The sequence below is a fragment of the Schistocerca gregaria genome, chromosome X (genome assembly GCF_023897955.1).
Source record: "Schistocerca gregaria isolate iqSchGreg1 chromosome X, iqSchGreg1.2, whole genome shotgun sequence".
NCBI classification, from domain to species: domain Eukaryota; kingdom Metazoa; phylum Arthropoda; class Insecta; order Orthoptera; family Acrididae; genus Schistocerca; species Schistocerca gregaria.
Window position 1 is genome coordinate 652,508,926 of NC_064931.1, and position 24,382 is coordinate 652,533,307.

Genomic DNA, 24,382 nt, shown 5'->3' on the forward strand with positions numbered 1-24,382 from the left:
TCCATTAGTCAGCAGAATTTATAGTTTTAGAATTGAATTTTGCAGAAGGTTCAAATGGTTCAAATGGCTCAGAGCACTATGGGACTTAACTTCTGAGTTCATCAGTCCCCTAGAACTTAGAAATACTTAAACCTAACTAACCTAAGGACATCACACACATCCATGCCCGAGGGAGGATTCGAACCTGCGACAGTAGCGGTCGCGCGGTTGCAGACTGTAGCGCCTAGACCCGCTCGGCCACCCCGGCCGGCTTTTGCAGAAGGAGAGAAGGAAGTAAGGCTGTTGTTTAACGTTGCGTCAGCATCGAAGGTCCGTGGCCTTGTTGTAGTAACCATCCGATGATTTGGGGAAACGATGGGAAACCTAAATCAAAATTGTCTGATAGGGATCTGGACCCAGGTCTTCGCGAATACGGCTATATCGTAGTAAGTACAGCAGCATCTCCTTCGGTTTCTTCAGAAGGGGATTATTAATTGTCTTCGTGAGTGCAAATGCAGTGGTATGTCAATTATCAGACAGTTTATCAAACAACTACAGTATTAATGCGAAAATCGACTCAAATATGAAATCATGTTACCAGTGTGCGGTGTCAAAATTGGAGCCTCTACATGTTAGCCGCTGTCAACTGTCTGCCGACTCCAGAACAATGTCGGCGCAGTGAACTGCCATTACTTTCTCCTCGCTTCTTGCACAGCGCACGGGCTGTGCCTTCCCGGAAATACACAGCGCCAGTATTCCCCGATTCCAGTGACATGTTCTGCAAGGAAAACTCGGATACCGTCATTACTTTCGTTCCACACGTTCCATTGCTTAATTAAATGAATGGAGAGAAAGAAAAGCCTGAAAACGTGGAGCCTACATGAGACTGATTAACACAAGTCCAAGCTAATACAACCACGCATAAGCCCGTTTGGATGATCTGACCAGTCTAAGCGTAGGTTTTGCACTGTTTTCTGCTGTCGCCTGCGAGAAGAGTAGGTTTCATTTTATCCATTCCATTCACAGAAGTGTAAATTTACTAGCGGGTAAGAAGAGATTACATTCGCTAGTAGTAACAACATAGATAAGTTCCTTCCTCGAGATAATTTCTAGTAACTTGTCAGTAGAAAAGTTTATAATTCATACGTAATGACTCTCATGTCGATGTTCACGTTACATTTCATACACATATGTCTGCCTCTTTCATCTTACATCGTTGTCTTAGCTTTCGGATTTTGTTCTTGGGTCGGAAATATCGCGGGAATAAATCAGTTTTCGGAAATGATCCCTCTTCTAATCTACATTATTTTTTAAATCTCCTATGGTCTTTTCTAACCGACTTCAGATGCTTAGTTTTAACTTTGAAAACCAGTTAAAACTTTTGTCCGTCAGCTTATTGCTGTTACGTATGTGACCATGTCCCCTCAATTTTCATTTCCTTATTATTAAAATTTTTTCTTTGATTTTTCTGTTTTTCTTCATAAATATTTCGTCTTTCTCTTCATCGAATTATTACGTTTGTTCTTTTGAAATGCGTAAAATCATACGATGAGAATTCTGGGGGTTCAGCCTGCAAATCAACGGCCACATTCTTTCCTCACTTTTCCAGTTCTAATGACCTCAGTGCCGACGAGACGTTGGACGCTAACACTCCTTTCATTGGCCTTTTGGAAGCCTAGTAAAACCTAAAACTGTAATAAAGTATTTTCTCCCAAACAACATTTGTAGATGACTATACCACAGCCAATTTCATTCTCCATTCTTGTCCAACTCTAGTGATATCGACGGTACGCTAAGCACTCAGCTATGTTATTCTTTTGTAAATAATAGATTTCAGGTATCAGTCGTCCTTTCGAATATTTATTGGCAGATCTAGATTTCGGCTAGCAACTAGCCATTCTCAATGCACTATCCTTTTTTGATCAATGCATGTGATGCCTGTTGGTCTGGCTTTGCACACAGTTCATGGACTCCCCTCCATGCGGCTTGTACGGAAGTCCACAAAATATCAACATTGCTTGCTGAAGGACCGTGACGAAAAAATTGACGACAGACCTTGTCCGAGGAATGTTCGATGTTTCGATGTGCTACGTGTCAGGCGAACGTGTGAATCAGAGTAGGAAACATTGCTCAAATGACAAATAGCCTTCAGAAAAGCCCGACAAAATCGCAAGGCCCGCTAGTTGTGCAAATGGGAGCAAAAGTCTGTAATTTTATAACAATATAAAAGAAAGATCTGCATTTTTATCTTGACAAATTTTGTATGTTGCGTAAGTTGAAGCTTACAGATCAACCTGCTCTTGCCCAGTTGTGCCGGTGGTTTCTAATGAGTTGCGCGTATCGGTAAATTAACGAGGTTGCAGCGGTCATTGTTTGAGGAGTGTATTATAATCAATTTTAGTTGCTATTAATCCTTCGTTACGTGCTCCTACATCTTAGGAGAGTTACCTTCACATCTGCAGGGTGCGTGTTCGATATTATTTATCGCTCGTTTTAAGCATCAGTTCCGACTGACATTTGACTGAGATCTTTCTTTAATAACGTTCCTTGTATTATTTTGTTACTTGCGTGAGTCTCCCCCATTCCTGGCCGATCCGTTACAGTAACACCTTTAGAAAGAGACAGACAGAAAAATTAAAAAGGTTCAACCAGGATTCGAAGTGTCGGTCTGACTCAGTGCAGTTGTCGGTCTGACTCAGTGCAGTGCACAAAAAGGAGCAAATGTATGGGATGACAAGCGTAAGTGAGGGCCAACAACGAATCCTGTACCGGGGTAGAGAACTTTTGTAGTCTTCGCTGGAGCTTACTCCAGCCGACAAAGGTGACTGCGTCACAAGACTGTCAACCAAGGGAAATTAGGTTTTCAGTGGGACTCTCAAGAAATCTGCTAGTATACTGCGAAGACATGTCAGTCTTGTTGCTGCCGGCACCGCAAGTATTGTGAGCGTGGATTCGTCTTTCACTGTACCGTACACTCTGATCTTCTACTGGAAACATCGATTCCACGAGAACCGGGGATGGAGTGGACGACATAATATTCAATTTCACGCTGAAGCAGTATAACGGTAGCAACTGCGCTATTTGCTTGTTATTTGACAGCTTCGGTAAAGAAATAGTCAGAGAGTAACGAGAGTTTATAGTCAGCAGCTGAGGTGAAAGTTGAAGGAGGCAGTATTCAGACGTGGCAATGTTCAAAGAACCACCCCTGTGTTCCCCTAAAGCGATCTGGGAAGAAATCAAACCGTAAATCAGAATGACTACAGGAGGATTCAAACCCGGCTCTTGCTGGAACAGAGTCCAGTCTCTAATCATAAAGAGAGGATGGTTGTTTCATAAGTTTAGGTTCTAGTTCCTCCAATGCCACACTCCTTACAACATTCTTGTTATTTAGAGGCTGCTAAATATGACGCAGAATATCATACTTGCTTACTGCTAGCTCATGTCTCAATGAATTGAGAATATTGTCTTGAAATGGACAGATTATATGGGAGGCGTTGCGAGCTAAAGTCAGTTGAGACAGTGATTAAGAGACTGGATTCTTATTTACGAGGAAAGGTGTTCAAATCTCTGTCAAATAATCCACATTTAAATTTATCCGTTCTTTTATTTTTTTTTAGGCAAATGTCGGAATGTTCCCTTAATCAAGGCCACAGCTACCTTCTTACCTATTCTTGTCCTGTCGGAACTCATGTTCCGTCCTAATTCTCTCGATGTCTACCGAATATTTCTCAAGCAAAACTGAAGATTAGGGGGTGATTACAGCGACTGCTTCTGCTGTGTGATGTTGTGTTTGAGTTGTCTCAATGAGTGTGGATTGAAAGGAGCGGGGAGGGCTAAAGTAATGTTGACCATTGCTACATCTATCGAAACGAACTAACGAAGTCGCCAAGTCCACATCTAACGGAATATTTCATCGCCATCATTGTCGTATGCTCGTACTCTGCAAGGAAATGCAGAGACGTTTTGATATATAACCCGTGGCACTGTAACAGAAACCGACAACCGCGAACCTCATACTCGCGCTCCTGCTGCTGTTGCCGGCCAAACAGTACATGAGTCAACTTATTCTAGTGTCACGGCTCGAAGTGGGAACATCCGGGTCGAGCCACACCGCACCGCCGCGACTGGGCGAACCCATCCACGACGGCGGGTTTCGTTCCTGTGTACGCTTCAGAAATATGAACTGTCGTCAATATTCATATTTTACGTCCAACTGATTGTCTCGTTTACAGCAGAGTAACTGCAGCTACTGAATTCATAACAATAAATCGCTTCCGTGGAAGTACCAGTGTCAGCCACGATCGAGACTGCTCCCTGACTTGAGGCAGTTTCAAGTCGTGCAACGACTAGTCTTCAATCTATCTGCAAAATACCAGAAGCTTGGAGGAAGGGCGTTCCTTAATCATATCTGTTAGCCTAATTTAGCTAAAGGCTATTCACAATTTGAATAGAAACCAGATGGCAGTTATAAGAATCGAGGGGCATGAAAGGGAGTGAGACGGGGTTGTAGCCTATCCTCGATGTTATTCAATCTGTATATTGAGGAAGCAATAAAGGAAACAAAAGAAAAATTTAGAGTATATATTAAAATCCATGGAGAAGAAAAAAAACTTTGAGGTTCGCCGATGACATTGTAATTCTGTCAGAGACAGCAAAGGACTTGGAAGAGCAGTTGAACGGAATGGACAGTGTCTTGAAAGGAGGATACAAGATGAAATCAACAAAAGCAAAACGAGGATAATGGAATGTAGTCGAATTAAGTCGGGTGATGCTGAGGGAATTAGATTAGGAAATGAGACACTTAAAGTAGTAAAGGAGTTTTGCTATTTGGGGAGCAAAATAACTGATAATGCTCGAAGTAGAGAGGATATAAAATGTAGAATGGCAATGGCAAGGAAAGCGTTTCTGAAGAAGAAAAATTTGTTAACATCGATTATATATTTAAATGTCAGGAAGTCGTTTCTGAAAGTATTTGTATGGAGTGTAACCATGTATGGAAGTGAAACGTGGACGATAAATAGTTTAGACAAAAAGAGAATAGAAGCTTTCGAAATGTGGTGCTACAGAAGAATGCTGAAGATTAAATGGGTAGATCACATAACTAATGAGGAGATACTGAATATAATTGGGGAGAAGAGGAGTTTGTGGCACAACTTGAAGGGATCGGTTGGTAGGACATGTTCTGAGACATCAAGGGGTGACCAATTTAGTACTGGATGTCAGCGTGGGGGGGGGGGGGGGGGGTAAAAATCGTAGAGGGAGACCAAGAGATGAATACACTAAGCAGATTCAGAAGGATGTAGGCTGCAGTACGTACTGGGAGATGAAGCAGGTTGCACAGGATAGAGTAGCATGGAGAGCTGCATCAAACCTGTCTCAGGACTGAAGACCACAACAACAACAACAACAATGATCTCTATAGCACTAGGCTTTCCGATCACGTAGCTGATCGAAACGTTTGTGTTTGATATCGTGCTGTCTAATTGATTAGATATCTTTAAAGCAAGAAAAAATTTCATCGCCTTTCTAGACGAGTGTTCGATTGGCAGTTGGTTACCGGGAGATGTTACTGAAGTAGGAAGAATCGGAATAACGCACTGTTGTTCTAGACGACGAGCCGGTTACAGACATCGTTTTCTCGTCTGCAGTTGTTTCCGAGTGCATCTGCTACAGCTATTAAGTGGCAATGTGACTCTGTAACTATGACTTTCCCGAATATAAGAGAAGCAGCGTCAAGCACAGGAAGCAATCGGTGACACCTTTCTGAGAGAAACGAGACATCGCATTACCACATGTAGAGTGACGAGCACAGGCGATAATTAATAGCAGAAATTAGCAATGTCTTTATACATTGTTACGTAGTGAGTAATCTGTATCTTTATTTTTGTACGACTGTATGTATCTACCAAATTCTGTGCCACATTAAATCTCTCATTATCAGTGCAAGATGACACTCGAACTGCTCATCGCCTTGCTTGCTGTTGCTAAAAATTAAATGTAACTGATAAAACACATTGTGACTATATTAAAACTTGTGAATGTCACAGGAATCTTTTCCATTTATAAAATGAAACAGAAAGATCAGTGATGTCTCACAGTTTAAGATCATATTCGATTTCGCATTAGGTTTATGGACACAAAAAAAGAAAATGGTTCAAATGGCTCTGAGCACTATGGGACCTAACTAACCTAAGGACATCACACACATCCATGCCCGAGCCAGGATTCGAACCTGCGATCGTAGCGGTCGCGGAGTTCCAGACTGAAGCGCCTAAAACCGGTAGGCCATGGCGGCCGGCCAAAAAAAAGTTCCCGAAAAATCGGTTAAGTATTTTGTGAATTGATTTTTCCAGAAGTAAGAAATAAAATCGATTTGAGAAATATCTGTCGCGCCACATTTGCTGAAAATGATGTCGAACATCATTCAAAGGTGCATCAAATGTTTCTGTAATTTATTTCACAAAACATTTGACCGATTATTTTCAATATTTTTTTAAATTTTGTTCAGAAAGCATGATATCATTGGCGCGGTTCCAGGATGAAGGGCCTAGAACCGCTCGGCACACCGGCCGGGTTTTACAGTTAAATATCACACAAAATGCAACTTTTTATATGCAGAATGGCTAGTCCTTGAAGAATGAACTTTTTGACCCCTCATTTACATAGTTAGCGGGTGAACTTTTAGACTCTTCAAATACAAAGCAGCAGCTGTCCGTGAAGTATTTCAGTTTCCGCTGAAATACACAGTTAAGTTTTTCTTAATTACTATGACTACTTTTAAGCAATTAATATTTTTATTTTTATTTTTATTTTTTTTTTTTGCAAAAGTAGACCTCACGCTGGTTAATTTGATACCACATTTATCTACTTCCCACTCTTCGTTTAGCTATGAAAATTCCGACAAAAATTTGCCCTCAAATCATTAATTAAATTTTTGATAATTCTCCTAATTATCTTCAACAATTAAACACTTTTATGTTACACTAGACTTCACGTTGGCCAATTTGATAAACCATGCAGGCAGTTCGCACTCTTTGGCTAAGAAAGTACGGACAAACATACATTGTGTACTTCATGGGACGTCTTGTTTTCGCTCAGCTCAAACATTTGAGCAAAAAGCGGTGACGTTGTAGGTACGTACTGGCAAAGATAATCGTTGCTGCCTAGATTACACACTCTCTCCTGGTGTCTGTTAATTATTCCGAGTCAGAGAAGAGTCCGTAGTTCCTGCGCGAACTTTCTCGAGCCTCTTGAGCGAGTGTGGCGCGGTTGGCGAGGGCCTTGCCATCACGTAGGCAGAGGCGCGGTCCGCACAGCACACACGGCCGCAGTTCAACGGCCAGCTTGTAAACACTTGTCAGGTGCTCGCTGCTCGTTCAGCACTCGCAATGGGGCAGGGTGGGGGCTGCCATAGCGGTTCATATGTCCTCGTGCCGAACTGGCTGGTTTCCTGTATCTGTTGTACCCAGTTCCAGTGGTAATGAAAAAGATGGTTTAAGGATCGAAATCACAAACAAAAGGTGCATATATAGAACAAAACGATCAAAAGTAACGACATTTGGCATATAATTTCGTTATACACGGGTAGCGCGCAATCTACCAGCATAGCCTCAGAACTTCAGCTAGGATATTAATTGAGGTAATAGATGCAAGAAACCGATGTCCTCGAGAGAGTCATTACCGATAATTTGCGTTTCTCGGAAGACTGATCGGAGACATCTTCAAAACATTGCTTGTAGTAGCTCATCCAAACATCCGGAAAGGCATGACTCGAATAATTCATATACTCCTATGACAGAAATATGACGTAACGGGGACTAGTTTGTGTGCAGTATGAGGCAGTCTGGAGACATGCCATCAAGCTTTCGGCAAAATGTCATCCACAAAATCCAGAAGATATTAAGGAAAGATCAGTGCGCACAGTCAACTTCACGTCTGATGGCTCTATTTCGCTGTAACAGTTTACACAGCTCTGTTCGTTTTCTGGAAAACTATATTGGTGCCAACTGTCATCAGGAATCTTGCTGTATGGAACAGTAGCTTCACGGCTTTTGAGGCTGAGCTTCTAAACTACATTGTTCAAGGTTAGTCGGAAAATTTGCAGGAAGATGGAGCCTACTTTTCACTCGCAGAAAGAAGCAAGTTTTCCTTTCGGGCGTAAAAAAATGAAGTACTTGGTGATCAACTTTCTAAAAGAACTGAGAGTACACTATTCGCAATGAATGAAAAAAAAAAAATGGTTCAAATGGCTCTGAGCACTATGGGACTTAACATCTATGGCCATCAGTCCCCTAGAACTTAGAACTACTTAAACCTAACTAACCTAAGGAACACACACAACACCCAGCCATCACGAGGCAGAGAAAATCCCTGACCCCGCCGTGAATCTAACCCGGGAACCCGGGCGCGGGAAGCGAGAACGCTACCGCACGACCACGAGATGCGGGCCCCAATGAATGAACAAACGCCTAACTTTTCGACTGCGAGACACATAGAAAGTAAAGATAACTAGAAAGAAGAGGTAATGTAGAGTGAAGGTAACAGCGTACTAAGATTTTCTGCCACGGACCTAACCAGCAGTGACGAATGGTCATAAAAAGAAGAGCAAGCTATGCATCTAGCGTCTTGATGCATTTCTGCTTGAATCAACAGCTGATTCTTGAGTGCAGTATGTACCATTCATGTAGTTCTATATCAATTAAGTGATCTTCAAGATCCACGAAGCAAGGCACCAGGCATTGGGAAGATAAACAAATTAAAAGGTGTCCGGCAACATTGTGATACGTGACACAGTGATACTCGAGAAAATCCGCCATAACCCGTGCGTGGCACTTACCGTGGGTGGTGTCAATACGGTGAGTGATGTTCTCGCATAATAACATAAAATTCTCACCAGCTCCATATACTGTAGATCAACTACTCCAGCATGGCTCAGCGACTGTATCTTCTATTGTTGGACAAGCGCACTCTGTAGGACTGCAATGCCGGTGTTAGGGCTACAGTTCCTCAGCCCGTACCGTGCGTGTTCAGTCGGATTTAAATCCTCTTTGCGAGCTGGACTCTCCACAATATGATGTCCTCATGTTGCAAGTACTCATCTATCACGTCAGTGGGAGGGGGGAGGGGGACGGAGGCACATTAACGCCCTCCTTCAGCTGGAACTCATATACACATGCAGTACAAATGGTTCAAATGGCTCTGAGCACTATGGGACTTAAACATCTGAGGTCATCAGTCCCCTACAACTTAGAACTACTTAAACCTAACTAACCTAAGGACATCACACACATCCATGCCCGAGGCAGGATTCGAACCTGCGACCGTAACGGTCGCGCGGTACCAGACTGTAGCGCCTAGAACCGCTCGGCCACCACGGCTGGTCATGCAGTACAGTAAAGCTCCAAATCACCCGCATATGTCATCCCTATACACGGCAACCGTTACAGTAACACAGCAACGCACGTAGTGGCGTAAATGCTCATAACATGATGTCGCGCCGGCCGCTGTGGCCGAGCGGTTCTAGGCCCTTCAGTCCGGAACCACGCGGCTCCTACGGTCACAGGTTGAATCCTGCCTCGGGCATGAATGTGTGTAATATCCTTAGTTAGGTTTAAGTAGTTCTAAGTCTAGGGGACTGATAACCTCAGATGTTAAGTCCCATAGTGCTTAGAGCCATCTGAACCATGATGTCGCGCTAGACGAGAACACTGGCAAACTGTATCGGCGGTCCTATTCATCTGCACCTACCTCTACATATGTAACCTGCGAGCCACCCTATGGTGTGTAACTTATGGTAGCATTATCAATTCCCACTCCCTCTTTCCTGTTCCATTCGCTATTGGTGCACGCCCAGAGTGATTGCTGATAAGTCGTCGTATCAGCTCTAATTCCTCGGTTTTTCTCGTCATGGTCATTTCGCGAGACACATGTGGGAGGGTGGGGTGGGATGGTAGAGGGGGTGGAGGGGGGGAAATAATGCATTTAATTTCTTGGAACTTACGCTCTCGAAATTTTAATATTCCGGACAGTCAAAAAGTTTCTGTTTGAGGTGTTGCTGCGGGATATACACAAAGCAGCACGACTCCGATGCAGGTGTATAAGCACCGACATGCAGCAAAGGATTAGTGTGGCATTCGTGTTTTTGTGGCGTCCGTATGGTAAATGCGGAAGCGTGAACTGTGCAACGTTAGTACCAAACGCGTCCAAACAGGAGCGACGTACTATTATTGTTTTCTTGGCTGCCGAATAACGAACACCAGTACACATCCGTCGGAGAGTGAAGAATGTGTATGGGGCAGCATGTCTGTCGAAAACCCCCGTGGTGGAATGACGTGCCAAGTGTCGTGCAAGGGGTGCTGCTGCTTCATCATAAAGCACGTCCCCATATCACAAATGTCGAAACACAGAAATTACACTCGAGCACCCGCACTATAGTCCTGGTCTCTCCCTATGCAGTTATCACGCCTTCGGTCCCTTAAAAAAGACCTCTAATTGTCGACGATTCCTGTCGGACGAGGATGTGCAGCTGACAGTTAGGGACTTCTTCATGGAGCATTACACGGTGTTTTAAGCAACTTCGTGCGTCGGTGGGATGACTGCCTCAGTGCTTAGTGCAATTTTGTCCAATTGGCGTACCGATTCTAGACTTTACGACCCTGATAGTAAACCTCTCCTTGATATACAACACCTCTCTCTTGAAGTCTACTACTGGAGTTCGTTGAACATATCCACAATGCGCGCGGGCTTACTAAACAATCCGGTGACGAAACGCGCTGCTCTTCGTTGGATCTTTCCTTTCACTTATGTCAGTCTCACCTGGTGAGAGGCAGACGAGGAATCCTCAAGAATTTGCAGTACAAGAGTTTTATAAGTCACTTCTCTTGCGGATGAGGTACATTTGCTTAATATTCTTCCAATGAAATGCAGTTTGGCATCAGTTTTTCACAGAATTAATTTTATACGCCCATTCCATTTTAAATAGCTACGGGCGGTTACTCCGTGGTATTTTACAGTTGATACCGTTTCCAGAGATTTATCGCTAAGAGAGTAGCACAACTTTATTTGTGTGCAAAACATTACATTCATTTATATTCCGGATCAACTGCCAGTCCCAGCAATTATTGTCGCTCCTCTTGAGATCTTCTTGCATTTCGGTACAGTCTTCTGACATTGCGACATTCCTATAGCCAACAACGTGGTCGACCAGCAGCCTTATACAGCTTCTGACAATATTATAGCGTTTTAACCTCACGAGCTAAGTTCTACATCTAATGATGAGCGCATTGTCTCTCGAAACGCGTTGTTGAGTTACGTGTGGTGCAAAAATTACGGCTGAATGTTATTAATTATTACTGTAAAAACAGTATAATCGTTAGCTCACATCCGTAATGGATAATGTTGATACTGACATGATTTTAACGTGTCCCAGAGGTGCCCCAGATGAACGAGAATCACTCTCCAGACTAAATTGCTACTCATCCGTGAACAAGACATTATCTGAAACGTTGCTGGATCCACCCATTACATTCATCTAACAGCATAGTGCCTTTGTGTGAAGAGAAAACATCTTGCTGGTCCCAGAGCAGTTCCTCGAAAAGACCTTTCGCAGTAAAAAAAAAAAAATCGTTCAAATGGCTCTGAGCACTATGGGACTTAACATCTGTGGTCATCAGTCGCCTAGAAAAAAATGGTTCAAATGGCTCTGAGCACTATGGGACTTAGCATCTGTGGTCATCAGTCCCCTAGAACTTGGAACTAGTTAAACCTAACTGACCTAAGGACACCACAAACATCCATGCCAGAGGCAGGATTCGAACCTGCAACCGTAGCAGTCGCGCGGTTCCGGACTGAGCGCCTAGAACCGCGAGACCAACGCGGCCGGCTCAGTCGCCTAGACTTGGAACTACTTAAACCTAAGTAACCTAAGGACATCACAAACATCCATGCCCGAGGCAGGATTCGAACCTGCGACCATAGTAGCACCGCGGTTCCGGACTGAAGCGTTTCGCAGTCTTGTAATAAATGTGTGGCCCAGCTGTCTCTAGGCAGGGTTGCCGCCCTAATGGTTCAACGTTTTCAGTTAAACGAAGATAATGATCCCAGTAATGTTTTTTTTTTAACTCTGACGACCTTATCTGTACTGCCGTTGAATGTTTTCCCTTTCCTGGAATACTATCCACAGCTGTGAAATGACATTATAAGCGAAATTCAAATTCTGGCCAACTGTGTACTGAGTGTGGTCAACCTCTAATTTGGCAATGATCCGGCCACACGTAATGTCACCTAAACGTGTTAGCTGTGATCTCCTGCTTCCCTATGATTCGAATACGTCGTTCCAAAGTCACGCAACATGCAATCAAAATCACTCCATCGAAGACCTCCGCCTGTCTGCCCACTCAGGCTGTTGCAAACACATTAACCTGTCTTTTACTGGCATGCTACAAATATACTGTGATTTCCCGCTACGGTTTAGTCTACGTTATTACTATGACGCAATATTTTCTCATGAAGATCCGCCAATCTATTGAGTTGCGCGTAATTAAGAGAAAGCTCCGTAAGCTGGGAAATTGAAGATGAGGGCGCAATTATATAACTACTTGTATCGCATACACGTAAACAAACTAGTTATGGTCGGTACATAATTTCAACGAAGAGCTGTTTGGACTACACTCAGCTGCCCGGAACTCTCCGCGGCGAGGATCGTCAAGTATGAGAGCTTGCAGCTGGGAGAAAATCATAAACTTCACGATTTATGTATTCTCCGTGAACGGGAATTCCTTTCCATTATTGACTTTCGATATCTCCAATAAGGTGTCAAAAACAATAGCAGAGATCAACTACCAGGCACGCTGTAAATACGCGTGTGTCCTATTAATTTAACAGCTGAAGCATGGAAAATATTTTTGTAATTCATCTGATCTATTTAGCTTTGTTTTCCAACATAACTTTCTCTACAGATCCATCTACTACCTTCGCTACAATGTCCTGACGGCGATAACTATCAGTCAGAACACCAGCCACATAAAAACAAAAACTACATGAACTGAGCAAGGGAAACATAATACAACAAACTCACATGCTACAGTAAATTCACTCATAACACCTACAACATCCTCTGGAGGCAAGTTTAAAAAGAGCATTAAAAACTAATATACAGACGAGATCCACTAAACATTGTAACAGAAAAAAAAGAATACAGGCACCAGATATAGTGGAATACACAGAAATGAGCATAGCAATGAGTTGCAAGGAGAAGCTTTAACATAAGAAACAAATAGCCATTGAAATCCCTTGGAAGCGAATCTGGTTACATTATCCACGCAGAATATTTCAATACAGAAAACTGTCAACAATAACATGAGCATACTTTATGTAAATAACAAAAATAAACACACACTGACATTAGGAGCGAGCTATTACATACAAAATGAATAGAAAAAATGGAGGGAAAAGAAAGGACATCTCTCTCTCTCTCTCTCTCTCTCTCTCTCTCTCTCTCTTCCTACCTCCCTCTGTCTCTCTCACACATGAAAACACTTCTACTCTCGAAAACCAATTAGAAGCATTCCTCTGGATCAGGAACAATAGTTTTCATACTCTCCTGCGGCACCAATAAAATCTGCATTCTTTGAGCCCCGACCGCCAGACAGTCCCCTATACAATAATTAATGGGAATGCCAGATACAGCAATCGCTTTGAAATGGACTGTGTAATATACAGGAGGCTGTAGGGAACGCAGGTTTATTTCGTGTCCTATGACTCCTGGAAGGCGTTATGCACTGAAGAGCCAAAGAAAGTGGTACACCTGCCTGATCTCGTGTAGCGCACCAGCGAACACGCAGAAGTGTCGCAGTACGACGTGGCATGGACCCGTCTAATGTTTGTAGTAGTGCTCGAGAGAATTGACACCATGAATCCTGCAGGGCTGTCCATAAATCCGTAAGAGTACGGGGGGGTGGAGATCTCTTCTGAACAGCACGTTGCAAGGAATCCCAAATATGCTCTATGATGTTCTTCCGTGGGGAATTTGGTGGCCAGTGGGCATGTGTGAACTCAGAAGAGTGTTCCTGGAGGCACTCTGTAGCAATTCTGGACGTGTGGGGTTCCGCATTGGCCTGCTGGAATTACCCAAGTCCATCGGAATGCACAATGGACGTGAATGGGTGCAGGTGATCGGACGACTGCTTACGAACATGTCACCTGTCAGCGTCGTATTTAGACGTATCAGGGCTCCCATATTACTTCAACTGCACGCGCTCCACACCATTACAGAGACTCCACCGGCTTGAACAGTCCCCTCCTGACATGCAGGGTCCGTGGATTCATGAAGTTATCTCCATATCCGTACACGTCCATCCGCTCGATCGATACAATTTGAAACGAGACTCGTCCGAACAAGCAACATGTTTCCCGTCATCAACAGTCCAGTGTCAGTGTTGACAGGCCCAAGCGAGGCGTAAAGCTTTTTGTCGTTCAGTCATCAAGGGTACACGGGTGGACCTTCGGCTCCGAAAGCCCACATCGATGATGTTCCGTTGAATGGTTCGCACGCTGACACTTGTTGATAGCCCAGCATTGAAATCTGCAGCAATTTGCGGAAGGGTTGCACTTCTGTCACGCTGAACGACTCTCTTCAGTCGACGTTGGTCCCGTTCTTGCAGGATCTTTCTCCGGCTGCAGCGATGTCGGAGATTTGATGTTTTACTGGATTCTTGATATTTACGGTACACTCGTGAAATGGTCGTACGGGAAAATCCCCACTTCATCGCTACCTCGGAGATGCTGTGTTCCATCGCTCGTGCGTCGACTACAACACCACGTTCAAACTCACTTAAATCTTGATAACCCACCATTGAAGCAGCAGTAACCGATCTAACAACTGCGCCAGACGCTTGTTGCCTTATATAGGCGTTGCCTACCGCAGCGCCATATTCTGCCATATTCTACATATCTCTGTATTTGAATACGCATGGCTATACCAGTTTCATTGACGTTTCAGTGTATATCGGTCAATTTAGCAGATCTTTTCCTACGCGTACACTGTAACCACTTAGCAGTGGGTTGATCTTGCTATATGAATCTTTAATTTATCTGAGATTTTCAAATGATTTAGGTTGACCCGCTATCATCGACAACGAGCGCAGTTAACTTAATTGCGTGTAATTTAATGTAAACAGCAACATTTCACTAGTAACGTATTCTTGGCGATGTATGAGTAGCTCGCAGGGTTAGCAGTAGCAGAGTAGGAGTAGCGCGGCCAGTGCGTGTGAAGCTGTTGTTAGGCGGTGGCTAAGCGGCGCGAGAACAAGGCAGCGGCCACACAAAAAGCTGAAAGTGAAAGCGACAGACCGGCCTCGGCCCCTGCAATGCGCCCAACAATGTTGCCTTTTCACGCCGTCATGTCAAAAAGCTCCTTCTTCTCGCCCAAGTCAGCTGACAAGACACACCTATTCTACAAACAACACCGCTAAGCAATTCGTTTCTAGTTCTTAAAGTGACATAGTCTTAGATAGCTATAGGCTTCGTGACAAGATGCAGGCTGGAAACCATTCCAAGTAAGACACGAAGAAGTGTTCAGGACGAGGTGCTCTACCTGTTCACTTATTTAACAACTTTCCATTGCGTCTTAGTGCAAAACGTGTCCTTTTTTAATACTGACTTTATATACTCTCGTGGATAATTAGGCAGTTTTAGATATGTGCTTTAATTCGTGGCTCCTATCTCTTCCGAATGTCACATGAAATAGAACAATAAGTTTCTGCACTTCAGTTAGCAGTGGCAATGCTTCGTACCCAAATTAAAGGCTGGCCGGAGTGGCCGTGCGGTTCTAGGCGCTACAGTCTGGAGCCGAGCGACCGCTACGGTCGCAGGTTCGATCCTGCCTGGGGCATGGATGTGTGTGATGTTCTTAGGTTAGTTAGGTTTAGTTAGTTCTAAGTTCTAGGCGACTGATGACCTCAGAAGTTAAGTCGCATAGTGCTCAGAGCCATTTGAACCATTTGAACCAAATTAAAGTATTTAAGATTACGCTCTCAGTTAAGACCTCAATGTTAATGATAATTTGATCTTCCTTAAAAAAGATGGAAGTATAAATACCTTAAATTTAGAAGTATGCCTAGGAGAGGTACACAGGGAAGCTTTCAAGTGTCGTTTCTTTTACTCATATGGAAATTTACGAGCTTGTCAACAATACCTGGTGAGATGTATGTCCACAAATTGTAGAAGTCACAACTTATACTGGTCTCACATTGGTACGGACAGTGGGTCCTGCTCAGGCTTCCTCGGACGTGCACAGAAATTTTAGTTACGTCTCCAAGTTAGGCTCTGAGCAACCGTGAGACAGTCTCATCTGTTCTGGTATCATCAACTGCCCACCAATGGAGACTGGAAAATTGTGTAAGCTCTGACCATTGTCTTCATGACGGAGTTTTTAGTCACGTCAGTTAAGTTATTTCGCAACATGCGCACGTTGACGTAATTTCTAAGGAATCACGCCGTATTATAAATGGTGCAGGATATTTTGTGGTCTGTAGATGTTGCAATCAGTTCAGTTTATTAATACTGCAGAGAAAATAATGAGAACCAAATACCGAATACTTTTTAAAGCAGTTTTCCGTTGTCTTCTCTTGTGGAAGAATGTTAAACTGGAGGCCATGTCTACCAAGAAGCATTTATCAAATTTAATGCAACGAAGAGAGATGCTGCCTAGTGCCTTCTATTCTTGGAAGCTGTAAGACTTTGTTCAAACTGTTATCGCAGTCTGAGTGTGCTTTCTTGTTTTGTTTTTTGTAGCGTTGGCAAGACCCAGAAACCGTTAAGACAGTGTTGTTGCATGTGCTGTCTACCTAGCTACACGTTGTATACGATGAAACCTTGGAGCACATATACTCTTTTCGTAACCATTGTAATGACAACATAAGATAAGCACGAGGGAGGATAAACACCCATACGTCTTTGTTTCGAGAAGGAATACAATATTAGTTCTACTTGTGGCATAGCGCAACTGTAAACTAAGTTTTAGGTGCCTATCCACTTTAGATGTGAAGGTTACACAGCCACCTGCACCTAGATATTGAGAAAACATGTTTCGTATTTGTAGAGGTGCTGAATCTAATATCCTCATACCAGGTGTCTGTGATAATCTCTTCTACATATTCTTCCAGATGAATACACTCCTCTCTGCCCTTATAAATTCCGAGATGTACTAATTGCTAAGAGCTTAAAAGTTTGCTTAACAGGCGACGACTTCGTTCTGCCTGTTTTCTAAGTTCATAATTAAATTCTTTGTGGCTCTTTGTGTTCAGACAATTTCGAAGCGTTCTGAAAAGTTTAGGAAAGAAAAGGGATGCTTATATCGCGTGTAAGCGCGGCGTTGTAGTAGTAGAATATATAGGAAAAAAACACAATTTGCATTTTATGAAAAAAAGACCGCACTGGGAAAAGTGAGAGCTGCCTCAAAGGTATTCAGGTATTCGAAAGAGGAAAGGAAAATTACAGTTTGTCTCATCGCCGACGAAATCATTATAGGCAGACGATTTGCCAAGATCAGTTACAGAAGTATGGAAGGAAGAAAGCAACATTGACCTGCTGGAGAACAATGCCGATATTTGCTTTCAGTGTTTTCTGGAAATTGTAGAAAACGCACGTACGGTAAGGGCTGGAAAATCATTTGAACCCCGCTTCTGGATATAAGTCCAGACTCTTTAGACGAAAAGGCTTCAGAAAATGTGCCCTCCGCCACACACCGTTGGGTGGCTTGCGTAGTATAAATATAGATGTAGATGTAGAAAATGTGATGTAATTCGTCCTTCCTCGAATGTATTTTAGATTTACATATTGTTACCGGTGCCTTCTGAAGACATTTTCGCCAACTAGATGGCAATAAACTAATAACAAATTTAGTTAAGTATCCGGCAGCAGACTGGTCGTTAAACTCAATCTTTCTGTTTTTCCGCACCAAGTATGCGGTGTTAAATGCGGTTACGAACGTTGTTAGAATGTGACGGGACAGTACGAAAACGTAACAGTTAATTTGTCTCCTGCACACCTTATGTTGGTTCGTCCATTACACGAGTCCTACCTACATGCTAAACGGCCTCGGGAGCAAAACCCAGATTGATCGCCTACGTATTGCAAAGCCGGTTCACCATCCCATTGACAGGAGAGAAAAAGAAGGTAATATTTATTATGTGATGGCGACATCTGGATACATCGTTCTAGATTTTTCGCATTATACAGAGGTAGAAAGTGTTCTAACAACAATAATTTCTTCCAGGTTTTGCACAATCTTAGTAACGGTCGCAGTAATAACTATGTTTTTCAAGTACGATTATTATGCATTACTAATATGGAAAAATTTTTCCAAATACTACTATGTTTTCCATCACAGTTAACAGTAGGAATACTTCGATTTATTTTTAATACTTGCGAGTTATGATTTGAAAGCTAAGGTCTTAAAAAACGAAGTTCCTTGCAGTACACTACAAGTAACAGGATATATCTAAATTCATCTCTCCCAGTCTACAACAATTGTAAAAACATAGTGTTAAGTCATTTACTGGTGGAGGCTAAGAGAAACAGTAATCGACATTAGGCTCCGCACATTTGTGATGTATAGTTATGCTACTGTCATGGTTATAATACAAACTGATTTGTTTACTCGAACCAATTTTGGCATAGCATGTACAAAAATCGCGCAAAAACACAGAAATTCCATAATTTTCCGCTGCGGTCGTGGATGAACAGATAATTCACGCCATGATCTTATTTTTCTTCTTCCTAAATACCTCAGTTTGCTGCTGCCACTTACAGAAATGGTCCAGTTACTCATTTTCCTGAAATAGGATACAAGCAGTTGGCAATTAATTCACTTTGCCTTCGAAGAAAAGGTTCCTTGTAGAGAAAACGCTTCCACTGAAGCAGAAAAGACTTGTGAGCGGTCAACGGCCACTTCGCCCTTTCACTGTAGCCAATGCTTATCCGGTCCACAGGATTTGCTTCCTGCTACCTGGATCACCAGCAGTAGAGTATCCGCCGTGTTACAGCCTCTGTGAGTAGTTACAGACGCAGATCTGCATACACGTTCATTTAAGCGTAATAAATAGTGCAGGCAACATCACAGAGTCACATTCAAAGTCCCACAAAGAATGTTCTCCTTATATTTATTAACATTAAGAACAAATACGACTGTCTTAACTTTTTCGAAAGAGTCTTGAATTTTAGGCGTGAAACAGCAGAATGCCTAACATTCTTAAGTTATGATATAATGAGATAATTAGTGAGTATAATGAGACAATTAGATAGTATCAAATTACAAGATCAGAAGAAAATTTGTAGAACCTGTCACATCTGTAACAAATCTAGGTGCAAAATTACGGACATGAGTTGGAAATTGCTACTGTCACCTATGGATATGGTGTAGTTACTCATTGCTTTGCCATAGGGTGCGAGCAGTTGGCGACCTATTCGCTCTGCCTTCGACGATAACGGACACTGTAGATAAAACGCTTTCATTGCATCCGCTTTAATATAAAACATGTGGTAAATGATTTGGTTTGTAAACTGGCGATTAAGGACGTATTCAGCAGTCAAGATATAACTGCAAGAGCTTGATGTCAATTTCTTCGTTAAAGACGTTACCTAGGTATCCCAAAGCAAGATATGTTTCAACATGCATTGTGATTCTGTGGAAAAATAGTGCTTGATTCGTTCATAAGGGGTCTCTATATCTTACCATCTGCATCACCACCTTACGTGCTTAATGGTCGTTAAGTATCCAGAAAAATATTTGTAGGGTCATGTATTGTCCAACAACTACAGTCAAACATTATCCTCTGCTGTTGGTGCTTGATTGGTGATGGCGGCAATTTACCGTGGGCTCTGTTATTCCACTTAAGCAACACTAACAAAAAGTGCTATTCGTTCTACCGAAGACTTTTTAAAGGAAGGAAGTCACCATATTCTTACTAGAGGCATCGTTCAGTTCAGGGCACTTTGTTGAGTTACGATGTGACGTGCCGTTCTCTTTTCTGTCTTCAAAGAACTTACGTAGTTCTTGGAAGTAATATATAACTACTAAATAAAAAATGTGTCCCTTTCGTACTTAGCGCTTTGTATTGGTCCGAGGATAAACTAAAATCTGGATCATGCAGATACTGGTTGTTGAGATCTCAACTTCGAAATTACTAAACATTTTAACCAAGAAAATATGAGTTAATAACTAAATACCAAGAGTACGGAAAATAACGTCATTATACAACCTTTACACACTTTTAGAATCTTTTAGGACCCTTCCTACACTACCTGATTGTGTCCTTTGTAAACAAAAAATCTATAAAAATACTCGTGAGAGTATTACAACTTTCCAGTACAGATTCCCAAACAAAATTCAACAGTTTTCAGGTTTCTACAAAAAAATTCAGAATATCATTGCACAGCAGAAAATGATTTGCCAAATTTGTCATTCATTCTTCTTAGGTAAATATAAAGCTTGACCGAAAGGTTAGTTCGAGCACCATTGTGCTGTACTAGACACAGTGCAGTTGGAGATGGTAAACCGTTGCCTTCGTCCGACCTTTGAACTGACTTCCAGTCACTCAGTTTCCTTCCCCCATCCTTGGTCATTTGCTATAGACGTTGTTTTCAATGATCTTTACGTCGACGAGACGTTTATCACCAAATTATGATCTTAGCCGTCGGGAGCTATTACGCTCTGCTATTATGCTGACTGTTACCTGAGCAAAGTGCAGCTAATACTGGTGCGCTATTGTACGAAAGCTATTCCTGCTCTGTATATGTGATAAGAAGCTGCACTTAGTGTATTTTGTTACCAATTAAACATCAGTCTTGTACGTCACAAGCTCTACGGTTTCCAGAAAAGACAATTTCAATTCATTTTTTTTAGAAATAATAAAATATAAACATAAGTGGAAACTGTTGTGTCTGGAATGAAAATTGCAGAGATTCCACTGTGTGTTTAACCCCTTCAGACCCTCTGGCTACAATTTTGTACATTAATATTTAGTGTGCATTAGCTGCCACACAAATATTTTTCCTCAATGGAAATATCGTGTACACATTTGTGAATGTTCAATCTTTTATCGCGTACAACTGCTCCCACCTGTTGGGCATCACAATAAAAATATCAACAAGTGAAAGTACCAGCAGCTTGTGACCGCCAGAATTCAGGTAGTTTTTAGTAATCTATACTCCATTGTCCAGTTGAACATTATTTTTGTTATTTTGCATGGTAATTATTGAATTACCAGTTTATTTATTACAACAGTGAATCTTCCAGTATTATTTACTTTCGTCCATAAAAAGAAGTTCAATGTTGAAAGTATGTATTGAAAATGGGTACATATATTTGTATAAATCATGCATCTATCATTAAAATCATTAAAAAATCACCCAAGAGCATTACAGCATAAAGATAAATTTTCCTTCCTCCAGAAGAAATTTAGATAGGAAAGGGTTAATTTACTCTAATCACTAAAACATGTTCCCTGCTTGTGTTGGGTCCCTTCAAAAACAACTTTATAAAATGACAGATAAAATATAGGCTTGAGCTTTCTCCAGAAAACTTAGAAGTTTCTGATCGAATGAAATACCATTTCAATGGAAGTTTTAAGTTAATTCATTTTCATCAATTTAAAAGTAACAATTATACAGTCACAAACACGTCGGGGGTCTGTAGTAATCTACACAACTTTATCATTATAGTTTACAGTCCAGTTTTATGTCGCAAGCATCCGAAAATTTCTCTCTTTTGGTATGAACTAGTTTTCGGCGCCATTGAAAGGCTCTTTCATATAGGGGAGTAACTAATACGTTCTCCCGCTAGGATGTCAGGGGTGGAAGTGTGACAAAAGACGTATAACTTGTTGCGAATCATGAAAGAGTAATTAACAGCGAGTCATCATTTCAAAGTGAGAGACATGTAAGATACCTATATGAACATCAACACATGACGATAGGCAAACATTGTTTAGAAATCTCTTCAACAATATTCTTTCACTTCTGTTATCCCATCTGCCCTCCTCGAGGATAACATTGTATATAGGGAATAGTACAAACCTACTTAACTATTCATTTAAACACAACAAAAGCTAAGTCAATGGAATTCAATAGAGGGGCCATTCCAGAGTATTTCTAGTTATTTTGATTTCTATTGCAAGTTTATGAGTAGTAATGAATTTGATAATTACTTATTCTACGGCTCCTTTACTGTCAGGGAAGACTCTTTCTTCACAATGTAGGCTATGTCTATGGATTTGCTTTCGTTTATATGCACTTACTGGATCTCGTTAATGAACGCTGTTAATAGTGTTTTTCGTTGGAAAACGACTGTTTCCACTAAGCATCCTAGAGGAGGTTCCGTAACTGACGAATTTCTGTTGTTCTTACGTCTCGGTTTCCCATTTTTAAATTGGATTATTAAAGTAAGTTTCTTCTTAAAGGTTTCACCTGAAATATGAAATATTGTTTATTGTGGCCGAAACGTACTAACAAAGTGGCTGTGCGTCTCAAGAGTTTTATTTGTGATGCACCCAAGAGAATTTTTGTCAGACAGTAGTTTACTTCAGCACAAACAATATAACTGTAGAGATATGCGCGATGAAATGGTTGGAGAATAGTGTTGTCTCTTGGAAACCCTCGTGTTGTCTACCCGATTCTGAAATATAAACATCCTATCAATACGGTAAAAATATTGCATTTCGACACCGAAATCTGTAAATTTCCATACAATGTGAGAAACAGAATGCACATAAAAACAGTAGATTGTCTGGATTTTTTTCTATTCAGCTCAGTCAAAAACAAGGCAATGCATCGTATGTTGGAGGTCCTAGTTTACATCTGTGGGTTTTCTGTAAAATATGTGTGGTAAAAAGTATTATCTGTAAAGAGGCGTTACTTATACCTTCCTGTCGGTTGGTGGTATCTGTAAGCCTGTCCGGAAACACTGCATTTTCAAACAGACTTCGGTTGGTGGGAGGGCTGGACCAACGCCTACTTTCTCGGTACTGACAGTGCTAAGAAGATGACGTCAGGTAAGGAAATACCTGTGTTGCTCATGCTGCCTACAGTCAGCGCAACAACACAGTGCAGCAAACTCTTCAGAATATTTTGTAGGAAAATAATGTCTCCTATATGTTTTAGGGATTAAAAAATGCCGTGTTAATGTATACCGTACATCACTGTTTGGAATGTTGTTTAATAAATTGATCTACAATGGCGCGTTTAAACCGTTCCGGTAGAAAATCTTTTCGTTTTGCCTTACTATCTCAGAAGCCTCCAACACGATAGCACTGTCAGGCGTCTGCTAAAGCAGTGTACACTGTCTTGTCTTTTACACGAATGCCAGCGATCGCTTTTACAGTATTCTCTTATTATTATCCTGGATGGTGGAATGAGTTTCTACGTTCATGCTTTTCTACGGGATATTGGAGATCATCTAAAATAAAATAAGTTCCCCGTCGTCTTTTTGATTGCACAGTTGTTACTTTTTCACCTCTTAAAAAGATTTAATATCGAACAGCATTTGATTCTACCATAAATGTCGTTAAGAATCACCATTCGGATAATTTTGAATTACCTGAACACTTCGCCAAAATTTTTCTTCCATAGGTTGCGTGTTCCGTGTCTGTAGAATGACCACTCCAGTAAAATTAGTACCTCGTTGTCCGGTAGATCTTGTTTTGACGCAATGGGTAATCTATAATCGTTTCTTTTGAGTAGTTCGTTCTTCTTTTGCTCGGTGTTTATGATCTTAGCTCCACTGGTTGCGTGTTTCTTGGATCTCACAGAGGTTCAGAGCGGAGCGTCGCCTCGTAGCTTGGAAAGCGTGGGCTGTTACGCTGTCTGACGTCGCACCGTACCTTCACCAGCGGCAGGAAGGAGAAATCTCACAAAAGCACTTCTAGCACCAGGCATAGCTGTCGTGTTATTGAGAGCGTACGGCAGGTTATTTTGTTAGCTTGCCACTAGAGGGTTGGGAATTGCGACTGACCTGAAGAAGGAAGCAGCGGCTGTCTCGGTGCTGGCTGGCCGACTGACGGAAGCGGCAGGGGAGCAGCAGCCGCGGGCAGCTCCTTGTGACGTCACGCAGGTATGGCCGGCTGCGGCCTATCGCAGCGCAGCATCTCCCTCCAGGGCCGCCGGCCTTCAGCCGGCTTCGGCTCTGCTTACCTGCAGACATTCTTCTGGCTCCTACCTCCTAGACGTTTTTGTCCCGCTCTGCCCACTGCACGCAAAGAGATCTTCACTGTCTGCACTTATACCTACAATCGAGGGTACGCTCTGGCTGCGAAATGCTGATACGGTAGCATTAATTCATCTATAAATGTAGGGTAACTGCAGTGAAAGTCAGAAAAACTGGGAGGAGCACACCTCAGAACTGCTGAAG

At 42.1% G+C, this 24,382-nt stretch overlaps 1 protein-coding gene across 2 annotated transcripts in view; it reads right to left on the reverse strand.

Annotated features, from left to right (window-relative positions):
- Positions 1–24,073, reverse strand: part of LOC126297795 (uncharacterized) — a 164,536-nt gene extending 140,463 nt beyond the window's left edge. The window contains exons 1-2 of one of the 2 annotated variants that reach the window (XM_049989000.1): positions 23,987–24,032; positions 23,573–23,855 (exon numbers count right to left, since the gene is read on the reverse strand). The gene's annotated coding sequence lies outside the window, so the exon portion shown is untranslated. Of the gene's footprint in view, positions 1–23,572; positions 23,856–23,986 lie in introns of both variants that reach the window. The other variant, XM_049989002.1, reaches the window with a different exon arrangement.
- Positions 24,074–24,382: the final 309 nt, after the last annotated feature.